We start from the raw sequence: 25,396 nt of genomic DNA, 5'->3' as shown, positions 1-25,396 counted from the left end.
TGGGGACTGGAGTTGGCCACCCCTGTGTTAGCTGATACTATATGAAAATTACTCAACTTGCTTTTGTCTTTGTTCCAAAATCACCCGAAAAAAAGAAGCTAATTAACAGCTTAATGAAAGTGTCAATTAATTTTTCAATACGTAACACAGCATTTACAATGTTACTTAAATAACATGCATTTAAAAAATAATAATAGTGCTTCAAATTAGGGTTAATATCCCTTCGTTCCAACAAGGAGTTGGAAACACAAATGTTGGCATTAAAATCCGCAGCACTTCTGAATGGATGTTTTGTGCAAACAGCAAGATATGCCACAGTGGGTAATTGTTATGTAAAAACGACGCGTTTCTGTTGATACTCTACCAAATGTGTTTGCTAATGAAATAGATGTAAAGAAATAGAACTTATTGTTAGAATATTTTCTTCCAAGCCACATTAGTGCAGGGGCACTGCCTGTAATATGTTGTGGCACAGTAATTCATAACCAGGACTCCATCTTAATATTCATGCTGAATAATAAAGCATTTGTAACACATATACACGCTTCTAACCCTATGGCATTATATCTACCTAAGATGTCAGGAATCTAAAAACATTATTGACTGCTATTAATTATTCCAGTTGCTGTGCTCCACTGCATGCCCTATACCAGGGGAGCGCCAACTGGGGGGATACTTTTTTTTGGGGGGGGGGGGTCAAGGCTCTTCCCCCAAAGCCTTTACATTAAATGCCAGGGAGCGCGCAAGGCCTCTGTAACCCACTTACCTTCTCTCAGGCGGCTTCGGGCAACCGGTCGCCATGGCAACGTGATGTCAAATGATGCAATGGGGGTCATGTGACATCACATGACCCCGCAGCATCATTTGACGCCAGATACCAGGTAGGGGGGGGGGGGGGGGCGAGCACTGGGGCTGAGCATGAAGAGGGGCGCAGGGCCAAAAGTTTGCACATCCCTGCTCTATACCTTCTCAGCCCATCATATACCAAGAAAGAGGGAGACCACTATTGCTCATTTGCATGTCATTAACCAGAATCCTTTGCTGCAGTGAAAGCATGGTTTGATGGGGTAAGGCAGGTTTGTGGGACGGTCTCAGACGTGAACATGCTCATAAGTGTTCTTTATCATTACAAAAAGTGATTGGAAGGGCAGGAAACATCTATTTTTTGACGGTGAACTTATTACAAGAAAATAAAGATTCTCGTTGGGGGACATATGCCTACATTGCAAACAGAATAGATAATAATGCCACTTCATACAGTATATCATTAGTTTGGTCCTCTTAGAGCAGTGCTTATCAACTGGTGGGATGCAAAGGTCGTCATGGTGGGATGTAGCTAGTGCTGCGGGTGATAGGATAACTGTCCCAGCAGCTCCTCAACTTCCCATGCACCAGCAGCCCAGTGTCACAGCAATACTCTCCCTCCTCCTATTGTGTCCAACTTCCACCCGACGGGAGCAGGGAGCTGCGGAGTCCCCTGACCGGACCAGCATTGAGGAGAGCTCTTCACCCCAAGGTAACATTGTTGGTGTGTGTGTTTAGGGAGAGGGGAATAGAGAGGGGGAGAGGGGGAGAGGGGAAGAGAGGGGGAGAGGGAGAGAGAGAAAACAAACAAACAAACACTTGGTTTCCTTCAGTAGAAGACAGAATTTTACCACTTCTCAAGAGCAATACTTTCTAAAAATAGGTCTAAATAGTTGACTTATCTGTACTCCCCTCAATGGGCCCTATGTCGCATGATATATGCAATTTTGCAGCATGTCCAAGATCTATTTTGTCCATTAACATTCATTATCATATTTAAAAACATGTTAATACATTTACATACTACCTCCTTCCACATTACTGTTGTACTGTAAGTACTATCATACACCCAGTTCACAAGCACGCTGGCTTGGGGTTACACGCGACTGCTCTCTCACATTCTCTTCTCACATTCAAAAAGTACCTAAAACCGGTCGTTTTTTCCTCCGCAATATTACAAATATACGCCTTTTCCTCTGTCACTCTACTGCTAAAACTCTGAGGCCTCAATTATACCAGAAACTGCAGAGCGATCCGGTGACGTCATCATAGCGACGCTACGTGTGCACATGCAGGGAGACATAGCCAGATCAATCATTCATATCTCTCTCTCGTGATTGGCCGTGCAAATCACGTTATGCGGTCATTGCCCATGAAAAACAAAATCTCAAATCTCTTTATTGGTATGTGCGCTTTCATTGCATTTTATTGTTTTGTTTGAAGCTGCGTGGCGTCATGCATGATTTCTGGTATAATCATGGCCTGATGCAAGCCTTCATTCTCTCCCGTCTCGACTATTGTAACCTCATGCTGTCCGGGCTTCCTGCCTCTCCCCGGTCTCCCCTACCATCTATCCTAAATGCGGCTGCCAGAATCACTTTACTCTTTCGTAAATCTGTTTTAGCATCACACCTGCTGAAATCCCTCATCTGGCTGTCATGATAGAGAGGATTTGGCCCGGGATTAAAGGGGTTACACCCCATTTGGCCATCCTCTACTCTCACCTGGGAAGCAAGGGGTTAACTGGACTGGGGTCAAGTAATGTGGTTTTGCCTTGCTTCAGCCATCCAACTATTTATTCCCCTATAAAAATGTATTGTTTCTGTTCCAGTGACTGCACCACACAAACACTGGGATCCATCCGGGTGGGCAAGGGTTAATAGTTGAATAATGAATCTAGCCCTTTGTTTAAGTTACCCTCAAAAATGCCTGCCTACTAAGGAATGCAACCAAATGTTTAGGAAGCTGGAGTGGTTTGTGAGTGTTAAAACTCACACTTACAAACCATAGTATCCTGCCAGACACTCCATTTGGTAGACTGGCCAAATGCCCCTGATTTAGGAGTGGGGCTACAGAATGAGTGACCTTATTAAATATAAGAATATTATGAGATGTCCTCGACTGAACGTGCTAAAAGCTACATATGTGTATTCGTGGGACTGATTCGCACATAAGGATTACAGACACCTGATGTTTAGCCGGTCCTAAGAGACAGATATTAATATCTCTCTTAATTTTAGTATTACACAGTAATATTTAATCTCATTGTGAGCGTCATGCGTGACGGAATGTATTAATATGGCTCACGTGCCAGTAAGTATTACTGAACTGAAGTTATGAAGTTATTTACAGTGTATATGGAATTTTGGATCTGCTCTGAAAAATGCAGACCCCCATCTGCTATGTTAATAGGGCAGGGAGAGCATCCTGCCAGAATTAACATAGCCCGGTGATCAAAAGGTAACTGCCCTAATTGTTTATACTGGGGGCAGGAACCAAGGAACTGAGTGTTTTTTAAGTGTGATACTTCACACTTACAATGGAAGCCAAAATCTGCTTCAAAGAGATTTTTTTCTAGCCAACTCGGCATCTTGAGTGCAAGAGAAGGGTTGAAATGGTATATAAGCCAGAGTCAGTCATTACTCAAATGTCTTCATGTATGATCTTCATGTATTGCTGTGATGTCAACATCTGAAACTGAATTATGGAAGAAATGGCCCATCCTGTATCCTGATGGCTTTCTTGTCCTAACCTTTAAGTAAGTGTCCATATTTTGTCTGTTATTTGTATAATCTCGTGTGTTCACCTTTTTCAAGGAATAAATTACATTTTATCATATCTAAGTCCGTTCAGTTCAACCCAGTTATATTTGGTGTATTATTATAGCCTGTCACAAAGCTCCCGTCACACTGGCTTCCTATCAAATCACGCATCTCGCACTCAATTCTCCTCACTTTTAAATCTTTACACTTCTGCCCCGCCTTACATCTCAGCCCTAATTTCTCGCTTTGCACCATCCCGACTTGAATTCTGCTGAGGAATGTTTTCTCTATACCCCCTTTGTATCTAAAGCCCTCTCCAGCCTTAACCCTTTCTCACTGACTGCCCCACACCTCTGAAATGCCCTTTCCCTCAATATCCAACTAGCACCCTCTCGACACACCTTAAGTGTAGACTTTTCAAATGTATTTCCTGTTTTATAAAGCTATTTTGCACTATTTTCTGTGTCCTCCATTTTCCACATAAGATTCTCCTCCCTGTCTCTCTGCAGGACTGTAGCCTAATGACATCACTGTTGGAATCAACATCTGAGGCGGTCCCTCATGATAACCAAAAAGTCCTGATCACTGACGGAGAATATGAGTGAATCGCATATCATTTATTCAAATCACGTCTATCGAAACTTTTTTGAACTATGTGTTTGTTTAATTCTTTTTATATACCCCTGGATGTGAGTGCGCTCCTGACCCTTTGCCTCTACACCCTTATCTGGACTTGGCTTTAGTCCATTCAAAGAACAACACCCATTCAGAGGACTCTATAAACATTATTATATTGTTTAATTTTCACCTTCACAATTTTGATCAATTGATTTACTTAAATATGGTATTTGAACTTGTTTTTTGTCTTCGCCCATTTTAAGACCCACCACCTTAACGAAGCATTTGGGTAGCTCCGCGGCATATACTATAAACTTCATGCAATCGACCTTGATTCCTTACAGGACGCACTTACCAGAACACCTTCCTACTGTCTCTGGTAAGTAGGAAGAACGCACAATTAGGTTATAAGCGCTTCGGCAGGGACTCCTTTTCCTAAATGTTACTTTTATGACTGAAGCGCTTCTTCACATTGTGTTATTTGTATTATGTGTTATTTATTTTATATATTGTGTATTACTGCTGCGTAGCTCTATGTACATTAATGGCACTATATACATAAAGACATACATACATACATACATACATACATTTGTTTTACTCAGTGCTGTAACTTTTTCAAACTGACTCAGAGCCAAGTTACAAACAAAATTGCCAGCATTTGAGCTTGATAGATGGATATATAGAAATGTATATGTGTAACAGGTGTTCCCCCACCCTCTGGGAGATTTCACTATTACACAGTGTTTTTTGTGGTGCTCACCTGCTGGCTCACAGAGTACTGAGTGTCCGCTGGGGGTAGAGGGGACGAACAGGAAAGGCTTTTATGGTGTCGTTTTTCTTTCTTACTAGTGCAGCGCCACCATTTCCAGCAGGCTCCAGTAGCACTGGAAGCAATATCTGCAGGAGAACCCTCTTCTTATACTCCCCCTGATTAATTGCAGTCTCAGACCGGAGTATATAATAACAGGAACAACTTTTTTTTTCTCTCTTCAACAGGATATAGTATACAATGGTACACACTTCTCCCTCTTATGGATGGTCCCTGGACTCAACCCAGGAGGCTTAAGGCCCCAAGGGTCGATCCTCATCTCCTCCCCTATTCCCTGGTGTAATAGGGGTAGTGGTCCCTCTCCCCTAAGGGAGGGGAAAGAAGGTGGTCAGAGCCCTGACTCCACACTTCCTGGAACTAGACTCCTCTAAATTTGGCTGTGCAGCCCCTTTTGTACCCAGAGGGATGGGAGTCTGGGCCCCTGATTGGGCAGCAAACAGGCCTTAGTCCTGCACCCCATCACTCATGGGAGGGGAAAACCCTAAGGCTATGCTTATAGTGCCGGCGACACAACGGCGACGGTGACATCAGGCTGCGGTCATTGGAAAAATCAAATTGAGATGACTTCCAGCGATAGCAACCAAGCCATCGCTCCGTCGCACTGTCGTTTCGCGCTTAATAGAAGCGCAAGTGATGGCGGCAATGCATTTGTTTTGACACAACATTGTGGCACGGTCACCGGCACTATATGCGCAGCCTAACACTGCCTGCACTGGTACCAGGGCTTACGTATAAGGCAGGGAAGATTAGAATGCAAAAGGATACATGGCTACGTATGTATGTATGTATGTATGTATGTATGTATGTATATGTTAGGTCCAATCCGTGTTTCCCCTTGCAGCAAGCAGCTCCCTTGAGTGACAAGGGGGAGGCAGACTGTGGCCTGTGATCTGCCCTATCAGGGGCTCAGACCTAAGCCCATCCCCTAGGTACTTAAGGGGCTGCACTTCCTAATGTAGTCAGTTGTCTCTCCCTTGAGAGAGACTGGTCCCATGGGAGAATGTGTGCAGGGCTATGGCCACCTTCTATTCCCTCCTTTTGGGGAGTGAGGACTGTACCTGCTCTCCATCAGGGAGTAGGGGAAGAGCAAGACCAACCTTTGGGGCCCTTGCTTGGGGGTTGAGTCCAGGGACCATCACAAGGCTGAGAATCAAAAGTATGCAGTGTATGCTGCTTGTTGGACAATAAAGCTGTTCCCGTGTTACAAAATATACTCCTGCCTGAGTCTGCAATCTATCAGGGGGAGTATCAGAGAGTTCGCAGGGATTGTTTCCAGCGCTCCTGGAGCCTGCGAGAGATGGAGGCGCTGAACCAAGAGTGAGAAAGAACCAGCTATCACCCCAAAAGCCTGTCCTGTCTTCCCCACTAACAACGGTGGAGCTTCTGTAAACCAACAGGTACTCAGCACTACACACCCTGCAATAGGCAGATCTCCCAGAGGGTGGGGGAAATATATATATATATATATATCAGAGTAAATAGCTTCTATTTCACTATTTTGTTATTGCTTAGTTTGTTCTTGTCTCCCAGAATGGATTTATACAAATCTATATACTTCAAAAACATTCTACACATTCAGTTGGATCCAGACAATGAGAGACAATGTCAAAACATTGGTCACCATATAATTACAAGTAAAATAAGACCTTGGCAGCCCAAGGGACACGTTGCACTTACTTGACCCTGCTGCAGGTACATCCATTTTCTGTTTGGCTCCAGGCGAAACCATTGGTGTTTTTTATTTCCTTTCTGAAATGAAGTTGAACGGGAACAGGAAGACGTGACGCAGTGACAAGAAGTGCTGCTTCTCAAATGGACAGCTCGATTTTGTTTAGCTCGATATTGTTTAGCTATACACATCACTATATTATTTTGTAACACAAGCCATTTTACACACCTGAAATAAAACATAATGTCACGTAGAGTTACTGATCTGTAAATAACTTGGAGCTTCGTAATGCTAAAGGAAATAGCCTTGAAATTACAGTGCTAGGTAGATTGGAGAGATTATAAAAACCACTCACCTGTGCTATATCATCTTTGCGGTCATTGACCATTGTTTATATTCTGGATATTGATTTGTTACAATAGCAAGTATAACAATGAGCGAAGGATACTGGCTTCTGTGTTTGGTTTCTCAGGGTTGTGTATTAATGAGGAAAGAATGCTGGAAGGTATTCCTATTATGGCTGATACATGGGGCCATTTCTAGAAAATGGTGCTATGCCATAAGAAAACACTTTCTGGCTCATTTAATTGACTAAGCTTTAAGGTGACATATGGCGCAGCACTATTTAGTAAATGTGGCTCATCACTTCTTGTGGAAAATCGTGTTCATCCTTTTTGAAAAGACCCCCAAAAACCGTACTTCATATTTTTACTATAAAGTACTTTGTTTATTTCTGTTTTGTTCTGGGCAAGGTATGGGGTGGTACCTATGATATTAAGCTTTCTTGAGAAGATTTAGGCCCATAATTACAAAGCTGTGCTAAACTTTAAGACAGTACTGGGGATGAGGATGGATAATCTAACTTATGAGGAGAGGCTTGCTAAATTAGATTTATTTATATTAGAAAAGAGGTGTTTAAGAGGGGATAAGATAATATTATACAAATATATTTGGGGACAGTACAAGGAGCTTTCAAAAGAACTAACCATCCCAAGGGCAGTACAAAGAACTCGGGGTCATCCCTTAAGGGGTGGGTCTGCCGGGGTTGGCGTCCCGGGCCCGGTGATTCGGAGGGCTGGGGTGGGTGGCACTGCAAGTTGGGCCTGACCTCTGGCGAGGCCTGTCAGCCGGTCTTCTCGTGGCTATCCCTTAGCAGCAGCCTGCTTGACTCTATCCCTCTCTCCCACACCAATGGACCTCTCTGACGTCAGTGTGCCGGAAGCGCTCTGACGTCTGCACTCTCAGCTTCCGGCGCGCAATGGCATGAGAGGGAGGCCTGTCGCAGCTCGGCGTGGGATAGTGGCATACAGGCTGCTGCTGAGGGGAGAGTCCTGGAGGCTCTAATATTGTGAAAGAACTCTTTCAATATTGCCTGTGGAGTGCTACAATGTTTTCTGGCTGAGACACGAGCTGTTCCAGAAAGAACCCCACCCTGTTGGGGGTAATGGCGCGAAAGTTGTGGCCGCGCCCTCCAGGACTGTGAAAGGTGCGGCCTCCATTGCAGGACATCCTATTAAGCTGTGGGACCCGCCCATAATCGCTACTAGAGGGGGTGGTTTCCAGCTTTGTCAGATGAGGGTGGAGCTAGTCAAGGGAGTGGCTGGCAACTCAACCCCTGCTTGTCAGTCACGCGGAGCCAGTGAACAGAACAGACCGCTGCTACGAGTATCTCCTACTGAGACAATGGCCTGTCAGTCAGGAGTCAACACAACGGTCTCCACTCAACCATATTCAGCACCAGGAGGCTTACTGGTGATTCGGGTGGCGGGCACCGAGACTGTGGTGTGCCTCTGCTTGCAATGCAGGCTACCCGGCGGTACCGTGGGTACGGCGGCGCGCTGCCTGCAATGTGGTACACAGTACTTGTGGCCTATGCCTACATTTGTGCCCATCCAGACTGTCGAACCCGCGGGGGATACGGCTTGGCTGTCCGCCGGGTCCCCGGTGCACTGTGGAAGGAAAGTGCGGATCCCGGAGAATGGCCAAGCCCGAGGAGAAAGGAGCGGTCGGTCAGCGTACCGACTGAGAGACTAAAAGGCGGTCGCCGCGAACGGTGACCCAGAGCAGAGTGGAAGCGGATTCCTCCAATGAGGAACCCAGGGTGTCGTCCGGTGCAGTGATCCGGCCCTTGGCAGTATCCTGTGGTGAAAATGGGAGGAAATTACCACTTACCGGGAGTATCGGTGAGAAGAGTCGGGTGTTGCCAGTGGAGCGGAAGGCCGAGAGACGAAGTCCTTCCATTCCTGGGACCGGCGGGTCCAGTGGTGATGGGCGATCCACACCCACCCTTCGGAGCGGTAAGAGCAGCTGCGGTAAGAGCAGCCCTTGTTCTCACCAGGCTCCGGTGACGGCATCCGTGGAGGAAAGGCGGTATCAGGCCCAGGCGGCGCAAGAGAAGGCAGCGGAACTTCCGGACGTCGTCCTGGAAGAAGAGATCCCGCATGGGGATCCATCTCAAGATGGCGGAGTTTCCGGTTCCGACGATGACATCACTTCTGGCGGAGGTAGCGGAACGACCGGAGAAATGACAACGACGCCTCATCGATCGGGCAGTGCTTCCCGATCACCTGTGTCAACGAAGAGCTGGCAGGCTGTCAGGAGAGTCGAGAAGGGTGAGGCTCAGCCAGCGGAGAGTCTTCGCAGTGATTCTGGACACTATAGGGGTAGAGAGCGGTCGGAACCCCGCAGATACTCACTGCCCGCCCATATGCCCAACCCCATGCCCTAGATAAAGCCCATGTCCCAGTCACCTTTTCCCGTGGGTCCTCGTCCAGTTTGGGAATGTCGGGAGGGTCCCAGGGAACCTATGAGTAACGGACTGGGGAGAGACTGGCGAGCTTTACGTCCGATGATGGGTCGGTGGGTGGAGGCTATTCAGGGGAGGCATCCATGTCTAGTTGGAGCCCTAGCGTGGCTATAGTGAAGTTAGAGGATAGGCCAAAGCGTGTGGGGTGCCCCAAGTCCCGATCTACTGGGACATCGGGGGTGTCTTCCTGGGGGGACACAGAGGAGGGAAATTCTCTAGAGTCAGAGCCTGAGAAGGTTAGGGAGACCTGGTGGTGGGCCCCATTATTCGAGGGTTATGTGGGATGGATGGACCGCACTCGGTTTCCACTAGTCAGGGAGGATGTAGTAGATTACTGGTGGGCTAAGGGAGAATTTACGGCAGAAAAGCGGAAAAGAGTGATGCAAGAGAGATGGTTCCAAATCTGCCAGAACCACATAGAGCCCATGGGTCCCGAGATATTATCCGATCCTGTTGACCCAGACGAGCCCCTGTCATGGGTGTTTCCAGGGAGGGCAGGGAATGCTAATTTGACATGGTGCAGCCGGGCTGAGAGGGCTATTACCGCCAAGTACAAGAATTCCCATGGCTTGGAATATCCCTACGTTCCAGAACCCCTCATGCAGGAGATCGAGGACAATAGGGACAGGTGGTTGCGCGAAACCATAGAAGAGTACATGGTAAATAAGGGGGGTACTATTAAGGTCAGCAAAGCCGAGGAAAGGATAGCGCACCTTATGCGGGTGTGGAGTATAGGCAGGAACGTCTATATGCATAGGGTGGTGTATCGGCCAGAAAGGGGGTTGCCACGTGATTACAATGTGACAGTCCTGGACATGGGGGGTCGGGAAGTTAAGAAACCCGATCCTTGTCACTATTATTAGGGGGAACAGGATGGCTGTTGCGTAAGTTAGTGGCTGCTGGTCGGGGCTTGCTTGGTGCAATATGTTTTGTGAATCTGTCAATATTGTGACTAATAATTTATGTCATTTTACAGTGCTTCCTGAAGAAAGGTACTTCAAATTTAGGTCCCAGCCGGGTCGGTGGGATTCACCAGGGGGAGAATATAGCCAAGCTGTAAAATGGACTACAGTCATCTCTCCTGCTGGCAGTAAGACCTGGTAAATTATGGGAATGCCAGCAGTAATTATGGAGGTTTGCCCTCATACCCTGGTGGGGTGCCCATGTATGGATGGGAGTGGCCACATACTCTGAATCCATAATTAGTGATGTCAGAGTTGTGCCTGCCCCCAGAGGATACATAAGGCACAGCACTGCTCAAAAGTTAGAGTTGGTTGTAGTTGTTGGAAGAAGGAGCAAATCTGAGTACAGACTTGGGAGGAGGCGGCTCACTAGACTGTGACCAGGGACCTGGCACAGGGAATATCTCCCTGAGGGGAGATAGGGAATCCACCAGATTGGGAAGACATTCCTTTCAAAGGGCAGTGCAGTGAGCATGAGCGGCTGAGCACAACGGCTGTAAGGGGCAGCTGCCCCACCTCACTTCAATAGAGATGATCTTGTTCAATCATACCCTCGTGTGTAAGTGTGGAGTGATTACACAGAGGAGTGCACCACAGAGGAGTTCTTCACCAGGACCATCCACAAGCGGACGCTGGGATCCTGATGAGGTGGAGGCACTGCACTGGATATAGGAAGGACTCAAGTACACTACCTCAGCTGCCTGTCTGGGTTGGCATTCCCCACACAACATCATGCGGGAGACTCAGGAGTCCTGTTGCCAACAGGTGCACCACCAGACACTACACTGTAATGGGGACTGGTTAGACCACAGGGGCCAATGTGAGATTGGGTGGATCAGGCTAGGCCAGAAAATCCGTTACATAAGTATGGTAAACCCCATCCTCATTGCTTCATTGCATAGCAAGTTAACCAACCCCACACTGATGAGACCCATTAAGGTCGAAACGGCTGTCTGTGGGTGGGTTTTCTGGCTTTGCATCTTAACCCTGGCTGTGCTTAAAGCTGTGACCATGCAGTAAGCTTATAGGGAACCATGTTAAAAATGGTTTTGAAGCAAAAGGTGATACTGTGTGCCCATTTGCATGTCATTTGCCAGAATCCCTTGCTTCAGCGGAAGAGCTGTGTGCTGGGTGATAATGGTGAAAGGCGGGGTTGCAGACCTGTCTAAGGCCTGGGACATAGTAGATTCAGCATCGCTGAGGCGGGCTGAGCAGATGCACTAACCCCCTGCATCTGTCATCAGCGCGGCTATAGTTTCCCCTTCCGCATGTGTGCTGATGTGTGCTGAGGCCCAGAAAATTGGAACAGACAGGGAAGTTTCAAATTTGGCGCTCGGGGAAGCGGACGAGCGGTCACGTGACCGCTCCCATCCAATGGGAGCGGGGGACTAGCCCCGCCTCCCGCTCCGCCCCCTGGCACGCCTCTGCTCCGCCTCCGCTCCGCCCCCAGAGCGCGCTCACTGTCTCACCTGCAAGGACAGGAAAAAGCTCAATTTTCAGCAGGCGAGGCAGAGCAGGAGTTACTATGTCCCAGGCCTAAGACATGCAAATGTGCATACATGAATATTTCCATTGTGTGTGTGTGTGTGTGTGTGTGTGTGTGTGTGTATATGTGTATATGTGTATATGTGTATGTATGTGTATGTGTATCTATGTGTATGTGTATCTGTGTGTATGTGTATCTGTGTGTATGTGTATGTGTATCTATGTGTATGTGTATCTGTGTGTATGTGTATCTGTGTGTATGTGTATGTGTATCTGTGTGTATGTGTATCTGTGTGTATGTGTGTATGTGTGTATGTGTGTATGTGTGTATGTGTGTATGTGTGTATGTGTGTATGTGTGTGTGTGTGTGTGTGTGTGTGTGTGTGTGTGTGTGTGTGTGTGTGTGTGTGTGTGTGTGTGTATCTATGTGTATGTGTATCTATGTGTATGTGTATCTATGTGTATGTGTATCTATGTGTATGTGTATCTATGTGTATGTGTATCTATGTGTATGTGTATCTATATGTATCTATGTGTATGTGTGTCTATATGTGTGTATCTATGTGTATGTGTGTCTATATGTGTGTATCTATGTGTATGTGTGTCTATATGTGTGTATCTATGTGTATGTGTGTCTATATGTGTGTATCTATGTGTATGTGTGTCTATATGTGTGTATCTATGTGTATGTGTGTCTATATGTGTGTATCTATGTGTATGTGTGTCTATATGTGTGTATCTATGTGTATGTGTGTCTATATGTGTGTATCTATGTGTATGTGTGTATATGTATATGTGTCTATATGTATATGTGTGTGCGTATGGGGTGGGAAGATTTTTGGTCTATATGTTGTGGGGGAAATTGTGTGAGGGGGAGGCAATGAGTGAGTGTGGTGTAATTGACAGAGGGAGAGGGGGTGAGTGAGGAAAAGAGGGAGTGAGATGCAGGGGAGAGAAATACATGCAAGGCAGGAGAGTGAGGGTGAGACGGAAGGGAGAGAAATAATGGGAAGAGTGGGTGAAATAGAGGGGGCTCGTGAGGTGTGAAATGGGTGGGGCGGCTCGCAATACCGCCAACACGGGGGGGGGCCCTGCTTAAAATGTTTGTCCTGGGCCCCACGATTTCTGGTGGTGGCCCTGGTTGGAGGAAAGGAGATTTCACCAGCAACAAAGGAAAGGGTTCTTTACAGTAAGGGCAGTTACAACGTGGGATTCATTACCCATGGAGACTGTGATGGCAGATACAATAGATATGTTCACAAAAAGGTTGGACATCTTTTTAGAAAGGAAAGGTATACAGGTATATACCAAATAAGTAAACATGGGAAGGATGTTGACCCAGGGAGTAATCTGATTACCAATTCCTGGAGTCAGGAAGGAATTTATTTTCCCCCTTATGAGATATCATTGGATGATATTCCACTGAATTTTTTGCCTTCCTCTGCATCAATATAGTGTAAGTAAGGATATAGGATAAAGTATCTGAAGTCTAAATTTAGTATTGGTTGAACTTAATGGACGTATGTCTTTTTTCTTCCTTATCTGTAACGTTGTAACTATGCAACAATGACAGGGTTTTTATGAAATACATGAACATGTGCTTAATAAAAATGGGCCTTAGAACTTATTCACATGAACAAATCTTTATTAGCATGGGAATGAGGCCGTAGTCCTTGATAGTAAGTCTATGATACGATTTTTACCGCACCAATAAGAAATTCTCACCAGTTTGTTTGTACAAAAAAAAACTATGCTTAGATTTAATGTGTGTTTTGTCATTTAAAAAACGATTGCACTTCAGTGTATTTTTTAACTTGTTACCACAAGATTCAGTCTTGCACACCATAAACAACACAATAAGAGCAAAATACTTGCGTTTTTGGTACCGGTGCGCCTTGGTTCAGGGGAAAACCTGTCTGGAGAATTCCTAAGTATAAGCAAAGGAAGGGGAATCCAGCGCACTACGGATTGGAAATGAAGATTTTTTTCTGTCAAAGGCAACTGGCCAGTCACTTGATAAAGAACTCTGTGTAGTTCGAAACGTCGTGTCTTTGACAGAACAAATCTTCATTTCAAATCCATAGTGCCCTGGATTTCCCTTCCTTGACAAATAAAGATGAAATGTCCATTACGGAAATAAATTAAAAATATTCAAAAACTGGAGAAAATGAGTTTGTATTGAACGGGTTGGATTTTGTTTTGGATTACAACTAAGCATTGCTAATGAAAAATGACAAATTGGAATGATTATACACTGGGATTGTGCTTTAGTATACTTTGTATTCACATTCTATGTATCCCAGGATCACATTATTAAAGTCTGAGGAGTTTAATACAATACTCAGTGGGATGACATCAAACGTATTTTTACGAAACACTGGTGTCTCTTAAGGGAAGATAGTGACATGGCGGAGGTGTTAAATCCATTCCCAGCGATGACGAGAAGGAGATCTAAAAAGATAAAATCGTTCAGAGCCATTACCAACCTGCTGTAAAGAGGACATGGTTACGCCAAAATCCTCAAGGACTTTACCTATGTGGAAGGTGGAAGGCATGAACCTCCATGACCCCGACGAAAACATTTTCAGACTAAAAAAAAACAACATACAATTATGATCAGGGACTTTATTAATTGTGTGAGTAAAGGTGTTATCTATCTCATCCATTGCAAATGTGATAAACTTTATGTAGGCAAAACGCACAGACAGCTGAAAGTGTGTGTGCTAGAACACATCAGGTCAGTAAGAAATAGCCACGACACACCAGAGGAAAGACATGTGAATGGTGTCCACCACAGGGATTGTAATGTTTTCCCAATTCTCAGGTATTGAACAGCTTCCTGGGGACCACAGAAGGGGGACTGGGACAGGCATCTGCTACAAAAGGAATGCAGATGGATTTTAATCTACAAACCCTGAGACCCCTTGGCTTAAATGAAGGGTTCATTTATTCGCCATTCATCTAAACACTGATCCAATTATTCTAGATCATAAGTGGAATAACAGAGTGGTCTGTATGGTCTTTAAAGGCAGACCATCTAGCTACAGGCCAGTCTTAAACCTAATACATTTAGGTGGAGAGATTTGGTTAATTTTAGATCAACCGTATTTACCTTAGGGGCGGTCCACCCAGTGACAGCACACTCCTACATAATGTACGAACATCACACCTTTACTCTATTGAAGTACTCTGATCACTACATGGATGTATATAAGAATGATAAGGGTTACACTCCAAGGGATAACCACACAATATACATCATACTAAGCCAAAAGTTTAGTCCCTTTATGTGTTCCCATCAAGCTCTATATGTGCCAGTATGATGGTCCACACTATTCATTCTATAAAAGTAAACAGTTCCTCTGACTAAATAGACCTGTTAACATTCCTGAATACCAATAGGAATAATCACGGGGACCAACCAATGGGGTTGCATTACCTGTGCGACACGCCCCCCACTCCACCTCTAAGAAAGGGTATTTAAACCTGATGTACCAGGCACAACTCCTCCCCTTTGAAAAAGCGCCCTTGCTGGCGCAAAACGATGGTCAGGGTTCTGACGTCAGCCGAAGGAGATGAATGCCGAGATAACCACAGATGCCGAGAACGGGTTGTATGAATCTCTTTTCTAAAAATTGGGTTCTCTTTGATTTACCTGCATAAATCAAGATATGGATGCTGCATCTTGCCCTGCCTAAATTGTATATGCAGCCACCGGACTCCTTAACGTAGTGAGTGAGGGCTGCAGCGACAGCACAGCTGCATTAGCAGGACTTGATAATTTGGCTGCTATAGTGCGAACATATTCACCATGCTATACGAAATTGTAACGTTTACTTATGGTCACAATGTATGATGCTTATAAATATAAGCCACAATGTGCATCACCATCTAACCACAATAAGGGTGTTGTTATTACAATATAACAGCTCTGTACAAAAGTACAAACAGTTGCTATATGTGCTCTCCTGTTTGATTGACTTGTTATGAAGCCACCCAGTTGATTTTGTTTGCAATCAGCCTGTTTCTCTTTTGGCGTCTGACAAAGGAGTTTACGTACTGTACACCATATACTGTATGTGAATGGATTACTTCAGCAAAGATTAAGTAAATAATTGAATTATTTTTCTATGTGACACCATACTCAGGGCATTGTACACTGCTTACCTTACTTCATCCACATAAGCACTTTAGGATCTGTGGTGTCTGTGAACTCACAAGAATAACTCCTGTGGTATACATGTGTAGATCTACCGGCTTTCTATCTTATTGAAAGATATTTTAAATAATTTTTAGCATTTAATATACGCTTAGATGAGTTATTTACTTAATAAAACTTTTTTATTTTTTGGTTTTTACCCTTAGAAAAATATCCTGCACACTCAGTATTTGTTTAAATATACTATACTTATTACCCATCATCATTGGCAGAGTGCAACTATCTGGGGTTCTTATTTGATCATCTTTGATCATTTGGTATTGCTGTGGTTTATCCCCCATGCAGCCCATCACATCAATTATATGAGTATTAAGGTTGAGCATTTGATCTTATTCCTTATCCGAGTTTAATACAAACAAGAATAATAATCAATAGAGGCCAGGTAGATACTTTTTAATGGACCAACATATTAATCGTACAAGGTTTTCTTCTGCATAAGCTTTAGAGCAGGGGTGGCCAATTCCAGTCCACAAGAGCTACCAACAGGTTGGGTTTTCAGGATATCCCTGCTTCACCACAGGTGGCTCAAACAGTTCCTGCTTCAGCACAGATGGCTCAATCCGTCCTTGCTTCAGCATAGATGGCTCAATCCGTCCTTGCTTCAGCACAGGAGGCTCAATCAGTGGCTCAGTTTTAGACTACGCCACTGATTGAGCCACCTGTGCTGAAGCAGGGCTTGACCTGTTGGTTGCCCTTGTGTACTGGAATTGGCCACCCATGCCCTTTGAGACTGCGGAGGCGTCTTCATGAAATGTGTAAAGCGCATATAGTGAGGCAGTTGGATTGAAGTTGCGACTTTTCAAAACCTTACCATAAGTACAACTTTGGGTCCTTCACTCTTTAATCCTGTAGAGGTCTCTAGCTATATCTTGTATCATACGTACTGCATCCGAGGGAGTAGTCATTTTCTATCCAGTTTTTTAATGACTATATATCTGCTGCTGTCCTCCACAAGGGGGGACATTATTCATAATGAGTTTCTTGTCTGGTACAAAACATTTAATTTCAACAGAAACCACAGAGGGAGAATGCATTTCTCCTTTTTACCACTTATCAAGATCCTTGCTGTGATATAGTTGTATGTATGTATATCTTCAGGTATATAGCACCCACAGTGCACAATAAAGGGACTTATAATGCAATAAGTATAAGTGCTGCAAACAAAAGCAGGCAATACAGTTGAAATAAGTGTTTTTTTAACTTTGTCATGTGACTATTGACCCTTTTATTGTTGAGTTTCCAGCTTATTCAGTTTCATGCCGAGACTGTGCAGACATAGTAAAGCGATTGTTACAATTATTCATTCACGGTTTTTTTAACCCGGATCCCAAAGAGATCACTGTGGATAACTGGGAAATGGCAGACAGGTGAGTTTTCAATACAGTATTTAAGAAGAAAAAAAAATCTTGCCCTTATTGTCTGGAAACACATCTTGGCACATGGACCGTGCAGAATAGAGAATCCTGCTATTAATTCTTATCTCTTTCTGGTTGCAAAATCCATATTCTGCTTTCAATGCCAGCTCCTGTTTGCAGGTCACTTTAGCCCATATTTACTAAGTGGTGCTATTATATAAGACACCATCTGGTGTCACTGTCGGGCAGGGGCGGACAACTCCAGTCCTTAAGGGCCACCAACAGGTCAGGTTTTTAGGATATTCCTGCGTCAGCACAGGCGACACAAGCAGTGGCTCAGTCATTATGACTGCACTACCTGTGCTGAAGCAGGGATATCCTGAAGACCTGACCTATTGGTGTCCTTTGAGGACTGGAGTTGGCCTCCCCTAAATAATTTCTTCCAGATCCAGGAGGTGTCTTCTGGATAGCATCGCTAAGTAGATGTGGCCCTTTACCTCTTTATGGTGCCCTTTCTCTAATCACATTTGACATCATGTCCTGTTAGAAAGGGGAGAGGGGGATTTGATTGAGATTTTCAAATATGTAAAAGGGTTTACATGTCCAGCTGTTCTCAGCTGCTTTTGGGTGGGTAGTGGCCCCCCCCCCAAGGTTTAAGCTCGCCCTTCCCCACTTTCCAAGTTGGCAGGTCAGTTTAATTTTTGCCAGGTTATGACAGGTTAATACGAATTTTAACCCAGGGAGTGTTAGGACCTGCTAACGGTCATGCCTTGAAAGTGGCAGCAGGCTTAAGACGCTTTGTCCAAATGGTTAAATGAAATGACCCTTTCTCAAGACAATATATAGGTATTGCACTGTGTTTTTGTCACATTGGAAGTAGCTTTGGGCATCTTTGTTTGTTTTTTGTATACATTTAGCCATGCCCCCTAGCACTCCTTTTGACACTTATCTACATATAAATATATATTATATGGTAATGTTTGATGTTTCTCAGAGCTTGTTAGGTATCTGTGTGTTGGCCACCCCTTAGTAAGCTGTCTTCCAGATCAAGAGGTGTCTTCTGGATAGCATCGCTAAGTAGATGTGGCCCTTTACCTCATTATGGTGCCTTTTCTCTAATCACATTAGACATCATGTCCTGTTAGAAAGGGGAGAGGGGGAATTTAATTGAGATTTGAAAATATGTAAAAGGGTTTAAATAAAGTACAAGAGGGAAGAATATTTCAGAGAAAGAGAAGTGCTAGAACAAGGAGGTCATGCACTGAAGCTGAAAGGGTGTCGGCCCGGGGAAAATGTGGGTATCACACAATGCACATTACGGCCTAAGTGACCGGTGAGCTGAGCCCTTACAAAGCGGAATGGGACATATGGTCGCGGCCATTTCACCATGAACAAATGACTGCCGGTGTCCGGTCGCAGACAGACCCTCCACTGCTGGACATGGAGCGACTGCCCGCTTCTACAATAACCCATTTTTATGGGTTTTAGTGATTAGGGCAGGGGGTTAAGGTTTGTAGGATAGGGGGTAGGGTTAATATTAGGGGTTTTTAAGATAAGAGTTAAGGTTAGGGACTTTTTCATAATGACTGAGCCACTGATAGTCACCTGTGCTGAAGCAGGGATATTCTGAAAAAAAAAGACCTTTTGCGGGCCCTTGAGGATGGGAGTTGGCCACTCCTGATCTTCTCCTTCCACAGGTATGTACCACGCAGACTCTTGCAAGAGCTGCAACTACTTACAAAAATACACAATGCTTTTTCAGAGGTGTTGGGGCCTACTGCCAAGATGGAGGTCACAGAGCTTTTAGAAAGTACATGTAACCCTCCCTGCCCGGCTCCTAGGGAGATCACATCGTTGTGCAAGGGTTGACAACTCAGCATGGATTATCTTGATTCAGGCGGCTGGGCGATGAGGTAGCAAGGATGTATAAAAATGGGCGCCAGGAACTTTTGGAGTACAACTGTCCTTTAGTCGTGCCCCCAAGCAAAGGGGCCGATCATACACATTGATAACGTTGCAGAGGTATTTTATATTAGAAAGACTTGAATATAGTTCTTCCATCAGTGCCCACTCTTGATACTCAAATGGAGGTGCATTTACTTAGTTGCTCTAGGTAAGTGTGGGATCTGCGGTTAGAGCTGACACCTGGTAGCCTTCTTTCCTGAGGCCCCTTTCCGTTATTATTCAGGACTCCATTCCTTCTTTGAGAATCCTAACTTAAAGGGTACTGTCCCCATCTACAACATAAACAGGGGGGCCTGATCTGTACAAATACTTATAAACATTCTTATCTACTCTCCCCAAGGCTGCTTTACTCTTGTCCTCCTGGAATCTAACCTTCTCAAATCTTCTCCCTCACATAAGTACTCTTCCATTACATCACAATCCCCATGGCAACACATGGTGTGGCTCGGCATATGCTAACCTGCTAGGAACCTTCTAGGTAGGGGGGGGGGGGTTACATACACAAAATCAAAAACTTAAAAATAAAATGCAGTGGGTAGCACTTCGCCCAGCATGTGAGCTCATAATCCGTACAGTGAGAGAACTATAAAACAGAAGAGCTTTGTAATAAAAGATGCAGTACATAAAAGCATATCATACAGACAAATACAATAAATAAAAGAGGACATTACTAAGAAATGTTATACTCACAGGGAGGCTGGCTGTAAGGAGCTTAGCTGCCTACTGGCAGAGGTTGTAGGATGGGTCATTTTTGTTGTTGTTGCAGATTTGTATCCACCGGTTCCTTTGGTCCTCAGATCAGTCTCATAAAGGCCAATCTGCCAATTTTCATATTTTTTTTTTTATCCAAGACAGAGCGCAAATCAATTTGAGAGAGAGAGATTTCAAATGTAATAGTGATTATATATTTACACCTCTCAAATGTCCCTCCAAATAAAATGGGAAGACTTGCCTAATGCTGAAAAAGGAGCACACCTGAGGTACCTGGCTGTATAACATACATTTAATATATATCATACATTTTGATATCCATTAGTATAAGCCCCATCCTACACTTCCTAAAAGGGATTTCCATGCCAACTATATGGTTGATAAGCCTAAGGCATTAACCTAATGACTGGAATAGTGTCAGACCCAAGAGGACTACAACCCACAACCACTACTTTTCTAAGCCACCGCTCTAGCAGTGTGCACTAAACAAGCTGACGGGTAGAATCATTTTTAGACGTTTTAAGATTTTCCCATTTCCTGTTAAAAAGAAGAGGTATGGGGAGTTTCAATTACCTTATCAACTATATCGAGTTGATAGGCCTATAAGCTTTAGGCCCCAACCTAATGACTGGAATGGTGTTAGACCCAACAGGACTAGAACCCACAACCACTGCTTTTCTAGGCCACAGCTCTGGGCTGTTTGGCAGGCTCATTCAACTGGCTGATTTAGAATCCCATCACTGGCTAATCAGGACTGGATGTGTGACTGCGGGAAGCTAGCAAATACGGTGGGGCACTCACCCAGCCAATCATGCTGAGAGGATAGAATGAACCCAGCAATCAGCAAGTACTGGGTTTCAAAAGGGCACTGATCACCATGGAAAGATGCCCAGACAAATGGGGGCTGAGAAAGTGGGAAGCAGGGCTGATGTGCCAACACCACTGAAGTGTAGGTGCGCCAGATTTATATAAAAAAAACTATACCCCAATTTGCAGAAATAAATAACTAAGGAGAATGTTTCATAAATGTAATGTCAAAAAATGAGGTAAAAAGCAAATGCCTGAACCTCATCTGGCTCAGATTACTGATGGCACAGGGTAAATAAAAATAAAGATATAGGCGGTAATTAAATGATCATATTTCACTTTCTAAGTTCATAGGCAAGACTTGCTGTATTTGTTCAGAATAGGGATTCTTCTAATCAGAAAGCATCTTAAAATGGTAGTATTATGAAGCACAAAAAAAGCACTAAAGCGATGGAGAGCAGTAATTTTTCCACAATGCAAAATCTTAATTAATCAAGCTCAGATTTAGATAAGTAGCTATGTCATTAACTTTCATAGCAATATGTGTATGATAATTTCAGAAGATGTATAGTGTGGAAAGTAATAACTACATTCTGTAACGAAGATTAAGGCAAAGTAGAGGTACTTATTTATGCTTCTATATTGTTCTGCTTTTCACAGAAAGATCACTTTGGGGTTTTCAATCATAGGAAGCCATATAAAATAAAATTAATTCATTTACATATTTCATTTATTTCAAAGAGCAAACCAATAAATAACAGGAAAATAATAAATAAGGAAACTCAAACTGTAAATCCCATGGAAATAAATACATTTGAAAGCACATTTACGGGTTTGCCTTATGTTAAACTTCCACGTGTGGCTTTATGTGGTTTTGTAAAAGACCATTTTCCATTCCCTGCAGATTAATATTTAGAATTAGATTTAATTATGTATATCTAAGGCAATTTTCCTGCCGGAATGGTAATAATGCCAGAAGAACAGGACATTACTGCCAATATTGCCCTAGCTGGAGGAATTAATGACCTGAGGTGAAGCTGCGGTTCTCTAACCCAGCAAGGGCATTATTGGCTAGTAATGCCCTGTTCTAAAGGGATTATTTGTAGCATTATAGACTAAATACATTAATGGTAATAATCTAACACAACCGCTGAACAGCTCCACCTACTTATTCCACATCTAATGCCCTGCTGCATAGATATCAGCCAAGGTGTGAAGTCGAAGTCTGAGCCTCTGATTTAACCACCTGTGCTGAAGCAGGGAATGATTGAGTAACCTCTGCTGAAGCAGGGATATCCCGAAAACCTGACCCGTTGGGAGGGAGGAGAGTTGAGCACCCGAGCTCTAAGATACAAAATGGTATTACAGACAGAGGCACAGCCTGGAGGTTATAAGTATTTCACTTCCTGCTATTATTTATTTATATTTATATAAAAAAAATGTTTTACCAAGAAGTAATACATTGAGAGTTACATCTCGTTTTCAAGTATGTTCTGGGCATAGAGTTCCTATGAGAAATAATACATGTTACATAAGTGAACAGGGTATACATTATATACAAGACATTGCATGCACAGTTAAAGATAATATATATTATAGGCGTATGTAGCAGTTACAGACCAGATTAAAATGTGAGACGGCTTTAGTTTTGAAAGCACTTAGACTGTGGCGGCTGTTAGAGTCTCCGGCAGACTGTTCCAGTTTTGGGGTGCATGGTAAGAGGGGCGGCCGGATACTTTGTTGAACCTTGGGACCATGAACAGTCTTTGAGTCAGATCTCAGATGATAAGTGCTGCATGTGATAGGGGTGAAGAGCTTATTCAGATAGACGGGCAGCTTGCCCAGAAAGTATCTATCACATTGCTATTATTTATCATAAACTCAAGACCCCCCCAAAAAAACAAGGTGTGGGAAAGAAAAAAAAAAAAGGAGAAAGAAAACATGTTCCTCTAGTATAAACAAGAGGGGGCAAATGTTTTTGAGCCATCCTTCTGGCCCGTTCTCACCAACCACAGGGCTCATGGTCCTTCCCTTGTAGATGAGAACACATTAAATAAATTATGCTGGGTTACAAAAGTGACAAAAAGCCTCCACCATACAACAAATAGAAGTACCACTTGTGAGCACAGTCACATGTCTCAGACAGGTCTGCAGCGCTGCCTTTCCCCATTATCTCTTAGCATACAGTGATTCCACTGAAGTCAGGAATTCTGGGAAATGACATGCATATGAGCACACAATGTCACCTTTTGCTTCAAATCCATTTGAACATGGAGCCCTAAAAAGGTATGCCTGCCGCATTACACAGCTTTTCAGCACAGCCTGAGTTAAAGAAACCCCACTCGCAGACGGCTGTTTCGACCTTTGGGTCTCAGCAGTGTGAGGCTGGTTATACTGGCTTTGCAACATGAAGCTGGGATAAGTTTTGAACCACATATTATATAAGCTATGGTGGGTACAAAAGTTTAACATTAGAAGTACAACATTAACAGGGGGTCAAAAAGATTTCTGCCTAAATAGTCCAATACACAGTAAGCATGGAGCAGAAACACTCTCGCGGTGATAGTCGCAGTTTGTTGTGAGTTTGATATGATCTCCCCCTGGGTCTGAAAACCTTATGTTTAGAGATAAGCGGATTTTTGGGACCAATGTGGATAAGCAGCGAATCGCTCGGTTCTTTTTGGTCCGCGAATTTCAGCGGATCAATGTCAAAAAGGGGAGCTTCATGTTTCGCTGATTTTTTTTATTATTACCAATATACACTCCGCGGATTCTGCAACCCGCTGACCGATTTGTAGAATCCAATCCGTGGATTCAGCAATACGATGGCGGATCCATATTGGATTCTACAAATCTGTCAGTGGGTTGTATTCAATGGGCGTTTTTTTTATGAACGCACAGATTGAAACCACCCAAATCCATTGGCGGAATTTACACCGCGAAACTGATTTTTGGGGTAACCTCAAATCTCCTCTTCAGATACTGGGCCAAATTCAAAATTGTGGGCAGTGTTGGGAGGGGGTGAGGCTATATGGGTACTCCCAGGATGAGATTCAGGTTTGTGGTTTGGGTTGCGTTTCGCTAATAAGTTAGTGGCACACCCCACAAAGTAATCATTGAATGCATTTGCAATGTCAGTGGGGTTTGTCAGAGTAATATCCCCCTTAGTGATATTACTTGGCTGTTGATGGTTAGAAGGCTGGAATATATTGTTGATAACCTTCCAGAAGTTAGCTGGGTTTGATGTATTTTGGTGGAGATTGTCAGAGTAATATTGTGCTTTTGCATGCCTTGTTTGCTTTGTGCACATGTTCCGCAGGCATCTGTAGTGATTGAGATCCTTGTAGTGCCAGTTACTTTGTAGCTTTTCCACAAGGTATCCCTGATCTGGTAGAGTACAATAAGGTCAGTTGTAACCCATGGAAGATGGCCCCCCCATACCCTTATTTTGCATAGTGGAGCATGGGTATCGCAGAGGTTTAAGAACTCGGATTGGAAATAGTCGAGCGCAGAATCAGGGTAGGGAATTAAATCGATTCTGTGCCATGGGCAGTTGGTAAGGTCATCCAGAAACTGTTGTGGGTTAAAGTTTTTAAATGTTCTAGTGAGTTGAACTTTAGGGCTTGAATGGGGCGGTTTAATTTTCCTTACACAGTACACTATTGCATGGTCACTGAAAATATCAGATTGGGGCCTAGTTTGAAAACATATTGTAAATCACATTATGGTGAATCAGTTCTGAATGCAAGAACATCAACTTATAAGTGAACGTACATTCGGTCGACACACCTGACAAAATCTTCAATGTTTCGGGGTACAATCCTTTGTCAGAGGAAATATCTTGACATAGAGTTGTACCCTGAAACGTTGAGTATTTCTCAGGTGTGCCGGCCCTTATTTTGTTATATTATATTGCACAATTGATATGCTTATATTGTTATTTGTGTTCTTGTCAGACTTGTACTGTATTTGCAAAAAACTTGTTGCACGTTATACATTGAGTGCAGACTCTGCTTTGGGCTGAGTTTTCCCTACATGAGAACAAGACAAAAAATTACAACCAGTTTCAGACTGTCGCTGCCTGCATGTGTTAGAAGGCTTGACATTGATAATTGTATTACATTATGGACCATATAGCTCTAGATTCATTGTTTTCTATATCCTGCCTGCCTTGAACAATTACATTGCAATGTATTCCAATTACTAAAGCACTGGAGAGAGCAATACATGAATTCACTTCTCTGCGCAGGAAAGAAGATCAGCTCTATTAAATTGAATGGGATTCAAACCTTTGCCCGCACGACAGAAGCAGCTTCACACTGCGTTGAATAAAGCCCTACAAAGGAACACTGCCAGTAGTATCAGCAGCACTTACAGGTCCTGAGCAAAGAGTGGCACATT

Source organism: Ascaphus truei, chromosome 16 (genome assembly GCF_040206685.1).
Source record: "Ascaphus truei isolate aAscTru1 chromosome 16, aAscTru1.hap1, whole genome shotgun sequence".
NCBI lineage: Eukaryota > Metazoa > Chordata > Amphibia > Anura > Ascaphidae > Ascaphus > Ascaphus truei.
The sequence above is the reverse complement of the archived record's forward strand: the minus strand, read 5'-3'. Positions refer to the sequence as shown.